Source organism: Nicotiana sylvestris, chromosome 5 (genome assembly GCF_000393655.2).
Source record: "Nicotiana sylvestris chromosome 5, ASM39365v2, whole genome shotgun sequence".
In the NCBI taxonomy this organism is placed as follows: domain Eukaryota; kingdom Viridiplantae; phylum Streptophyta; class Magnoliopsida; order Solanales; family Solanaceae; genus Nicotiana; species Nicotiana sylvestris.
The window spans coordinates 47,257,267-47,268,530 of NC_091061.1; positions in this window are offsets into that span (position 1 = coordinate 47,257,267).

The following is an 11,264-nucleotide window of genomic DNA, read 5'->3' on the forward strand; positions in this document are numbered from 1 at the left end:
TGTGTCATTGATTTTGGAGGCTCGTGGGACCAGTTTTTGCCTTTAGCAGAGTTTGCCTACAACAACAGCTACCAGTCCAGCATTCAGATGGCTCCGTATGAGGCATTGTATGGTAGGCGATGTCGGTCTCCAGTTGGATGGTTTGAGCCGGGAGAGGCTCGATTATTGGGTACGGATCTGGTTCAGGAAGCCTTGGACAAGGTCAGGATTATTCAGGATAGACTTTGTACAGCTCAGTCCAGACAGAAGAGTTATGCAAACCGCAAGGTCAGAGATGTTGCTTTCATGGTTGGTGAGGGGGTATTGCTCCGTGTATCGCCTATGAAGGGCGTGATGAGATTTGGGAAGAGGGGCAAGCTCAGCCCTAGGTTCATAGGTCCATTTGAGATTCTTGATCGTGTGGGAGAGGTGGCTTATAGACTTGCCTTGCCACCTAGCTTGTCTGTTGTGCATCCCGTGTTTCATGTATCTATGCTCCGGAAGTATCGCGGAGATCCATCGCACGTGTTGGATTTCAGCACTGTCCAATTGGACAAGGATCTGTCGTATGAGGAGGAGCCGGTGGCTATTCTAGACCGGCAGGTTCGACAGTTGAGGTCGAAGAGTTTCCTTCGGTGCGTGTTCAGTGGAGAGGTCAGCCTCCTGAGGCATCGACCTGGGAGTCCGAGTCCGATATGCGGAGCCGTTATCCTCATTTATTTCCCGACTCAGGTACTTCTTTCTTTTATCCGTTCGAGGACGAACGGTTGTTTTAGAGGTGGAGAATGTGACGACCCGAAGGGTCATCACCGTAGTTCTTCCTTGTTCCGTGCTTTCGAGGCCTTGAAAACCTCGCTTTTAATTGCCTCGATTGGCGTGCACAGTTCGGGCGCGTAGCCGGAAAGTTTTTATGTTAGAATATGTGAATTATGTGAAACATTTGATGAATTTTGGTATTAATATGCATAATGTTGACTTCGGTCAACATTTTGGGTAAACGGACCCGGACCTGTGATTCGACGGTCCCGGAGGGTCCGTAGAAAAATATGGGACTTGGGCGTGTGCCCGGAATCAAATTCTGAGGTCCCAAGCCCGAGAAATGAATTTTTGAAAGAAATTGTTTTTCTGAAATTTGATATGAAAATTTGAAATGAAAAAGGGGTTAGAAAATATAGGTATCGGGCTCGTATTTTGGTTCCGACACCCGGTACAAGTCTTAAATATGTGTTAAGCACTATCTGTAAAGTTTGGCTAAAAACGGACGTCATATGACGTGTTTCGGACTAAAAATGGAGAATTTGAGTTATGAAAGTTGAAGAAAGAAAATCATGTGTTTGAGGCTTGATCCTATGTATATGATGTTATTTTGGCGATTTGATCGCACGAGTAAGTCCGTAAGATGTTTTAAAAGTTGTGTGCATGTTTGGTTTGGAGCCCCGAGGGCTCGGGTGAGTTTTGAATGGGGCCCGGGAGGTCTTGGACTTAAGAAAATGCAGGTTCAGTTGTTGCAGACACCAGCGCGGCCACGGTCATTTCCGCGCGGTCCGCGCTGGAGCCGCGCTGCCGCGATGCCTTTCTGTGCGGTCCGCGTGGCTGAGTCTGAGGGTTAGGGTTTCAGGTCAACCAGCGAGGCCGCGCACCAAAACAGTGCGGTCCGCGCTGGGTGGGTTCAGAGAGAGCCCACTTCACCCCTCCCTCGGCGCAGCCGCGGTGCATTTATGTGCGGTCCGCGCCAGCCCCCAGAAAAATGTATAAATTCGGGATTTTTAGTCATTTTTCCACTTTTCAAAAACCCAAAACCTAAGAGGCGATTTTCCAAACAACTTTTCTTCTTCAAAACGATTGGTAAGTGATTTCTAACTTAATTTCTTTATTCCTTAATATCTTTTAACATAATTTCAACTTCAAATCAAAGATTTTCATGGGGAAAATTGGGTGTTTTGGGTAGAACCTAGGTTTTCTACAAATTGAGAAGTTGGACCTCAATTTGGGGTCCGATTTAAAAACAAATCATATATTGGGATTCATGGGGGAATGGGTAACCGGGTTTTGGTCCGAACCTCGAGTTTCGACCACGTGGGTCCGGGGGTATTTTTGACCTTTTTGGGAAAAACCTTGAAAAATCTATTTTCATGCATTGGGGATGATTCATTTAGTAATTATTAATGTGATTAAGTAACTTATGACTAGATTCGAGCGGATTGGTGGTGGAATCAAGAGGTAAAGCTATACTAGAAGCGTGAGTTGAGTTTGGAGCATTCGAGGTAAGTGTTTGTTCTAACTTTGGCTTGAGGGAATAGGATTAGGATGATATTTGCTACTTGCTAATGTGGAGTACGGTGTATAGGCATGGTGACGGTTATCTATGCACCGGAGTCTAGCATGACCGTGAGTCTTGATTGCTTTTAATTCGAATAATGTGACACAAGCTCCTTGTTTATTTGATGAGTTTCATATAATGTGAACGGTTGAGGTAAAATTGTGATTGGTGTACTTTTGGAGCGTTAGCTCGAACATGAATGTGTTAGTTGAGGAAGAATGGATTTAAAAAGGAGAATGTGTTGTGAATACTCCCTTGCCGGGATGTGTAGACTGATATATATATTCTCCCTTGTCGGGATATTTTGGGCTGTTAGCTGTACCCTTGCCGGGTTAAAGGTATTGAGTTGTTATTCTCCCCTGAAGGGGTCTACTATATGAAGTCAGATATTATGAACTATATTATGGGATCGTGTGGCACGCCGTCCACTTATATATGATATTATGGGATCGTGTGGCACGCCGTCCACTTATATATGATATTTGTTGTCGGTGACATATTGTGCACTGTGATAAAGATGAATTGGGATCGTGTGGCACGCCGTCCACTTATATATGATATTATGGGATCGTGTGGCACGTCGTCCACTTATATATATGATATTTTGGGATCGTGTGGCACGCCGTCCACTTATATATGATATTATGGGATCGTGTGGCACGCCGTCCACTTATATATATGATATTATGGGATCGTGTGGCATGTCGTCCACTTATATATGATATTATGGGATCGTGTGGCACGCCGTACACTTATATATATATACATCATAGGAACCGGAGTCTCTTCTGCTTATTTCCGATATTTCATTTTTATCTGTTACTCCCCGATAGCATGTCCCCTCCTAGTTTTACTTCATATTATCTTGTTATTGTTTTCTTGCACTTGTTGTATATATATCTGTACAGGTTAATTGTGGTAGGTACTGTCTAGCCTCGTCGCTACTTCGCCGGGGTTAGGCCAGGCACTTACCAGCACATAGGGTCGGTTGTGCTGATGCTACACTCTGTCCATTTTTGGTGCACAGATCAGGGAGCAGCTTACAGACCGTAGCAGTAGGACTTCTGGGAGCTATCTTTAGTCCAGGGACTCTCGAGGTAGCCTAGCTGGCGTTCGCAGGCCGAAGTCCCTTTCCATGTTTTTCGTTTGTTCATCTTGTATCAGACAAACATGATGTATTTCCTTTCAGACATTGTTTGTAGTATTCTGTAGTAGTCCGTGAGCTAGTGACACCAGACCTTGGGTAGTGATGTGTATTCAACTTCCGCACTTTTGGTTTTCAGTTGTTTTAGATTTAAAGTTTTCCGCTTAAATTTTGTCTCATTTATTATATTGTTTGAAAGAAAGCAGGAAAGGTGTTTTAAATATTTGGCTTGCCTAGCCCCGATAGTAGGCGCCATCACGACACCCGATGGTGGGAAATCGGGGTCGTGACACCCTTAATGTCAAACTTTCCAACAAACTTCGGTTGATTAAACATCCTCAAGCCTGATCTTCACAATGATTTTAAGGTGAATTTTTACTCGACCTTAATTTCAAAGTTTTTCAACTCTTTATTCATTCTCAAAAGCGTTTTTTTATCCAGTTATCCAATTCCAGATTAAATCAGTTTCTAAGATCTGGCCAAAATTTCCGCATGCATGTCATGTCATTAGAACTAGTGAGAAAAGAACTAGGAATAGAATGACACGAAAGGATAAACTGTATTTAATTGAGTAAGGATGGAAGGGTTTGACAACTAAGCAAACAACCTAAAATTCGAGTTACAACCCTAAAATAACTCGGATAATGAAAATAGCAACAAAAACAGACAGACATGATTCATACAAACATAATAGAATGATAGAAGGGTTTGACTCAATAAAACAAATAAAATCTGAATCACAACCCTGAAATAAACTAGATAACAAAAAAACATCAAAACAAACTACCAGGATTCCTTCCTAGTGAGGAGGGAATGACTTTTCAATTGCTAGGTCTGACATTTAGCCACAAATTAGCTCATCAGAATCAGTAGAGTCTTCTCTAATTTCAAAATCATTAACTTCAATTAGTAAGTTCCCGAAAGGATTCTCATACTCCCTGTCACCACGCATCATCCCCACAAAGTGTGCATCATCAAGTGCAGGTAAAGGATTCTACGCGATATTCTGGGTGTCACTGTCTGGGATCACAATCAGGTTTTCCTGGATCATCCTTTCTATTTCTCTTTTCAAATCCCGACAGCTTTCAACATTGTGCCCTAGGCATTGGAATGGTATTCGCACCTTTTATAAAGGTCAAAGATTCTTGCACGTGGATCCACATGATTTGGAGGAATGGCTGCAATTATGTCATAATGCTTTAACTTCTCAAATAAGCTTGCATAGGACTCTCCTATTGGTGTAAAATTATCTTTCAACTTTTGTTCCCCTTTATACCTCTGGCCTGGATGTGGGTTATAGGACACCTGAAAATTTTGTGGAGGCTGGTGGAGATTTTGTGATGCTCTTGCTCGCCTTCTAGGATGTTTTGGTGGCTGGACAACATACTAAGGTGGAGCGACAGAGTATTTTGGGTTTTGAGGGGGATAGTAATGCTCAGGGGAGTTGTCTGAAAATAAACGAGGCTGGTCATACCTTCGAGACATTCTCCTAGTACCTCTTTTCGACCCTGATGTCATCATGATTTCTTCATTCATCTCATTCATGCCACTAAAATTATCAGATTTAACCTGGATAGCTGAGTTGCGATTTTGACGACTGTTTGACTTATAATTTTGCCTGTCTTAAGACCATTCTCAACCATTTCCCCGATTTTGATTGCTTCCGAGAAGGATTTACCCACTGCAGACATCATGTTTTGAAAATAATCTGGCTCTTAAGCCTGAAGAAAGACAGTGATTAGCTCGTGGTCATCCATGGACGGCTTAACTCTAACAGCTTGCTCTCTCCATTTAATGGCATACTCCCTGAAACTTTCAGTTGGTTTTTTCTTCAGGTTTGAAAGGGAATTGTGGTCTGGTGCGATGTCAATGTTGTATTGGAACTGCTTGACAAAGGCATGTGCCATGTCATCCCAGACATACCAACGTGATATGTCTTGATCCATAAGCCATTCAGAGGCTACTCCCGTGAAGCTTTCCCCAAAATAAGTCATCAGTAATTCTTCCTTTCCTCTCGCACCTCTTAGTTGATTGCAATACCTTTTCAGGTGGGCTATGAGGTCTCCATGTCCATCATACCTTTCAAATTTGGGAGACTTGAAACTAGGTGGCAAGTGGACATCGGGGAACATATATAGATCCTTGAAGGCAATACTCTTCTGATCTGCCAACCCTTGCATGTTTTTCAATTGTTGTTCTAAGATTTTCACTCTTTGGGTCATTTATTCTTGTGTCATCTTTCGCGCATGCTCCTTAATCTTTGCAGGAAGATCAAACAAGTACGGGTAGTACTCAGGAGAGTTGTACTGCCCTTGCTGGGTAGCAAATTGTGACTCATGGCAAGGTTGTCCTTAGATATTGGCCCATGCTTGGCACAATTTAGTCATTTGCTGCTTCAGTATTCTATTTTCCGCAAACACAGTACACTCTAGTCGAACCCTCTGACCCTGAGTCTCTTGAGCACTTGTAACAGCTTCGATGTCAGTTATCATTTTTCCTTGGATCTTGTGTTGTCTGCTTACCACAAACCGACCACATCAAACTTTCTTCACAATTCAAAACAAGAGGCACATTAGAATGGACTCAGTCATTCCTTATTATTATCATCATTTTTTCATTTTTCATTTTTCATTTTTTTAATGGTTGATCGAACCTGATGTGGGTTGCCTACGTATCATGTGGGAAAATGAATCAGATCTTGCGTAGTTCGGGAAGATTAGGAATAAAATGAATAAACTAACTCTTTTTTTTGGATTTTGAATTTTTCATTTTATTTTTTCGAAAGAAAGACTTATAAAGAAGAAAGAGAATATTTTTGGATTTTGATTTTTCTTCAAAATTTTTGCAAAGAAAAACTTCTAAAGAAAACAGATACTTTTTTTGAATATCAACTTTTTTTTCTTTTTTTTTTGGAATTTCGAAAGAAAAACTTCTAAAGAAGAAAGAAAATATTTTTGGACTTTTATTTAGAATTTATGAAGGAAATACCGCTAAAGAAAATAATTTTTTTTCTTGAATTTTCTTTTCTATTTTCGAAAGAAAAACTTCTAAAGAAGAAAGAAAATATTTTTGAATTTTTAGAAGAAATTAAAAGAATTTTTTTTTTTTGGATTTCTTTAAAAATTGGGGTCTCAAAGAAAGACTTTTCTAAAGAAGTAAAGGAAGATATTTTTGAATTTTTGTTTTTTTTGTGTGTGAAAATTGTGGTCTAAAGAAAGACTTTCTAAAGAAGGAAGTAAAGAAAAAATATTTTTGGATTTTTTTAAAATTGTGGGCCGGAACCGATGAGGTTTGCCTACGTATCTCACATCCGGTGAGAATCAGACCCGCATAGTTCGTCACTTTTGACAGAACAGGGAAACATGACACTTGAATATTTTGGCTCATTTTGAAATGACCTTGTCTTTTTCTTTTTCCCTTTTTTTCAGAATTTCGGCAGAGTTTCAGAATTTTTTAAATACCTACCTCTCACTTTTGTTTTTTGATTTTTGATTTTTTTTCCTCTTTTTTTTTATTATTTTCTTTCCCTATTCTAGAAGCCGGTCAACATGCAAGCCGAAACAAACAGATGCGCAAGTAGCATGTAAGATGCATCAGGATGGTCTTTTTTAATTTGGGTACACTTGTCCTAGACGGACCCAAGCCCTATGTTGAGTCCCCAAAGTTAGATGCACGTGATGCAAACAAACGTTCCTACTAGGGATCCGGCATGAGGCTGAGTTATTCTAGGTTTAAAACCTAGGTATATTGTTCTAGGCTTGGTGTACCCGAGAGGACAACTCGAGTCGAGGGAGGGCAACGTACCGGGAACTAAAAGGCCATCCAGCTTTGTAACTTGTCCGAGCCTCTTTCTAATTTAAGCTATGACACTAATAGAAGAGGAGTCACGCCAGCGTACACTTACCCGAAGATGAGAAGAGAAGGGTTTCGTAACAGTTTATATACAGTTCAAATAATATCAAAGCGGTAAACAGCGGCATTTAGCACATTAGGCCCAAACATGTAATAAAATCAGATAAAAGCCAAATATAACAGTTATTCTAAGCTCGAATTCTTGAACTCTGAACCAAAAGTTCTGGGTTATAGGTCTCCAGCAGAGTCGTCAGAGCTGTCACACCTCCTTTTTTACCACCCGAAAGGTATATGGGGAGTTTTTCCAATTAAAGTGACATTATTCGAAATGAGATTATTTTATATTTCTTCAAATTCGCCACTTGGGATAGTTTATTTGGTGTCCCAAGTCACTGGTTTATTTTAAAATCTCAAATCGAGGAAATTTCGACTTTACTTTATATGTCTGCGAACCAGAAATTCTAAGTAAGGAATTTTGTTAACCCGGGAGAAGGTGTTAGGCATTTTCGGGTTCCGTGGTTCTAGCACGGTCGCTTAAACTATTAAAATTGGCCTATTATCTGATTTACGACATGTTTTAAACCTATGGTGCATTTTTAGCTTTTAGCCACTTTTAATATTTCAAGGAAAATTGAACGAGAAAAGCAACAACAAGGATCCGAGGCGACACAGAACCACGATCAGCACTCGGAATACTCGAACTCGGACTCCCACTTCCTCAAACGCCCCTATTCTTATCCTCTGTATCGGCATCTGTTGATGTACTCAGACATGATATCAGCCATCGTGGACTAACGCCAACTTTTGGATGATCAATTCAGCTTGAGTCACGACCCGGAGTTCCCACCTTGGGGAGTCGTGATGGGGCCTACTCGTAGAAGCTAGGCAAGCCACGAACTTAGAAATCTTTAGTTTTTTTGTTTTAATCCTTTTTACATCTTATATTAACAAAGAAATAAACAGTTAAATAATAGCGGAATATGAGATTAAGCGGAAGTCTTAAATAAATATAAAACCAGAATGTTTCGAAAGTCAATACATGCCTCTACCCAGAACCTGGTGTCACAACATCCACGGACTACTAAGAGTACTAAATACAACCGTTTGAAAGAAATATAATATTGTTTGCCTCGAATACTTGAGATAACAGAATACATAATAAGATAGAGGAGATGTCGGGCCTGCGGACAACTGCAAGGCTACCTCGGTGTCTCGGTGGACTGAAGGCTGGCTCCCGAGCTACTGCTGCTGATCAAGTGCCGCTCCGGTATCTGCACAGAGTGCAGAGTGTAGTATCAGCACAACCGACCCCATGTGCTTGTAAGTGTCAGACCTAACCTCGGCGAGGTAGTGACGAGGCTAGGACCAGACTCCAAATAAACCTGTGCAGTTATATAATATACAGCAGAAATATAAACAGGTAATAACAGTAGTAAAGAGAGGGGAAACATGCTTCGGGGAAACCATATCAATTCTAGCAGAAACTTAATAAAGTATGAAAGAACACTCGATGTCTACAATCAATACGATAACAATACTGTTGCGGCGTGCAACCCAATCCAATATAATATCTGTTGCGGCGTGCAACCCGATCCACATATATAACTATTGCGGCGTGCAATCCGATCCAATATAATATCTGTTGCGGCGTGCAACCCGATCCAATATAATATCTGTTGTGGCGTGCAACCCGATCCACATATATAAATGTTGCGGCGTACAACCCGATCCAATATAATATCTAAAAATGTTGCGGCGCGCAACCCGTTCCAAATATACAGTCAACAATAATTATAATTAAATGTCTCGGCAAGGGATCAATAATAGACTACACTATCCTGGTAAGGGAACTCAACAGTACAAGTATACACGTCCCGGCAACGGAGAAATAGCCATAACTAAACTATAACTCAACTAGTTTCAACATCTAACTACCTCAACTATAACTAAACTTGTTACAATACCTAACTACCCAGCTATAACCAAATCTGTTACCACACCTAATATGAAGAATCATCAACCTAAATGTCCATAATATCAATTAAGAACACAATGCAAGGGAACCTCAACTCAACAATAGCCCGGCAAGGGGTAACATAATGGTCTCTTCTCTTTCTCACTTTTACTTCACAATTCACTTCACAACTCGAGCCAATGCTTTAGAGTTTCGATTATCACTTATACTTTCACAATTCGTTATACAATCGGAGTCAACGCTCCTCAATGTTCAAGGTCACAATTCTTTCCACAACTTTACACTACAAATAGAAATCTTTACCAAGTCATGAATAATACAACGAGATCATGAAAATCACAAGATAAGACTTACGGCCATGCTTGACACCAACGTATAGATACTCGTCACCATGCCTATACGTCGTACTCGACAAGAAACAAATAGCAAATAGGACACAATTTCTAATCCCTCAAGCTAGGGTTAGACCAAACACTTACCTCGATGCCTCGAACACAACTCAAGCTTCAATTATAGCTTTGCCCCTTGATTCCACCGCCAATTCTCTCGTATCTAGTCACAAATTACTTAATTACATCAATAAATGCTAAATGAATCAACCCCAATGCATGAAAATGAGTTTTCCAAAGTTTTACCTAAAAAGTCAAAATCACCCCCGGGCCCACGTGGTCGACACCCGAAGTTCAGACCAAAACCCGATTACCCATTCCCCCACGAATCCAAATATATAATTTATTTTGAAATCGGACCTCAAATTGAGGTCCAAATCCGCAATTTAAAAAAAAACTAGGTTCTATCCAAAACACCTAATTTTCCCTATGAAAATCTTTGATTTGAAGTTGAAATCATGTTAAAAGATGTTAAGGAGTGAAGAAAGTGAGTTAGAAATCACTTACCAACGTTTTGGAGGAAAAAGGTTGTTTGAAAAATCGCCTCTTATGCTTTTGGGGTTTTGAAAAGTGAAAAATAACTGAAATTCCCGTTTATTTATACCCCTCTCAGACCCCCTGTGCGGACCGCATCAAATGGACCGCGTCCGCACAGGCCTCCCTAAAGACCTGCAGTTCAGCACCTTGTGCGGACCGCACAAAGGCGACTGCGGCCGCACAGCTTCCACCGCGCCCCGCACAAAGGCGACCGGGACCGCTCTGGCCCCTCCGCGGTCGCACGCGATTTCTTGCGGACCGCATTAGAGGGTTCAGAGACCTACAACTTCCTGAACCTGTAACATCTGACTTTCTAAGCCTAAGGCATCCCGGAACCTATTCGAAACTCACCCGAGCCCTCGGAGCTCCTAATCAAACATACATACTAACTCAACAACATCATACGAACTTATCCGTGCGATCAAATCACCAAAATAACCTCAATAAAAATGGATCAAACCTCAAAATCAAGAACTTTTTCTCAAACTTCATCAAGTATCAAATTTAGCAATTTAGGTCGTAATCACGTCAAACGGCGTCCGTTTTCCACCAAACTTTACAGAAATGACTTAAACCATATATAAGACCTGTACCGGGTGCCGGAACTAAAATACGGCCCCGATAATATCATGTTATAATCAAATTTTATTTTAAATTTCTTTAAACAATTTCAGAAAATAATTTTCTTTGAAAATTCATTTCTCGGGCTCGGGACCTCGGTATTCGATTCCAAGCATACGCCTAAGTCCCATATTTTCCTACGGACCTTTAGGGACCGTCAAATTACGGGTCCGGGTCTATTTACCCAAAATGCTGACCGAAGTCAATTAACTCATTTATAATCAAAACTTATCATGTTTCATAGATTATCATATTTAAGCTTTCTGTCTACACGCCCGGACTGCGCACGCAAATAGAGGTGACTCTAAATGAGGTTTTCAAGGCCTCAGAACATGGAGTTTCGTTTTAAAACAAGTGATGACTTTTTGGGTCATCACAGCTTGGTACATAAATCAGATGTGGTGTTTTATGCGAGCTCGAGTCTCTCTTCTCCCTCAACAGAAATGT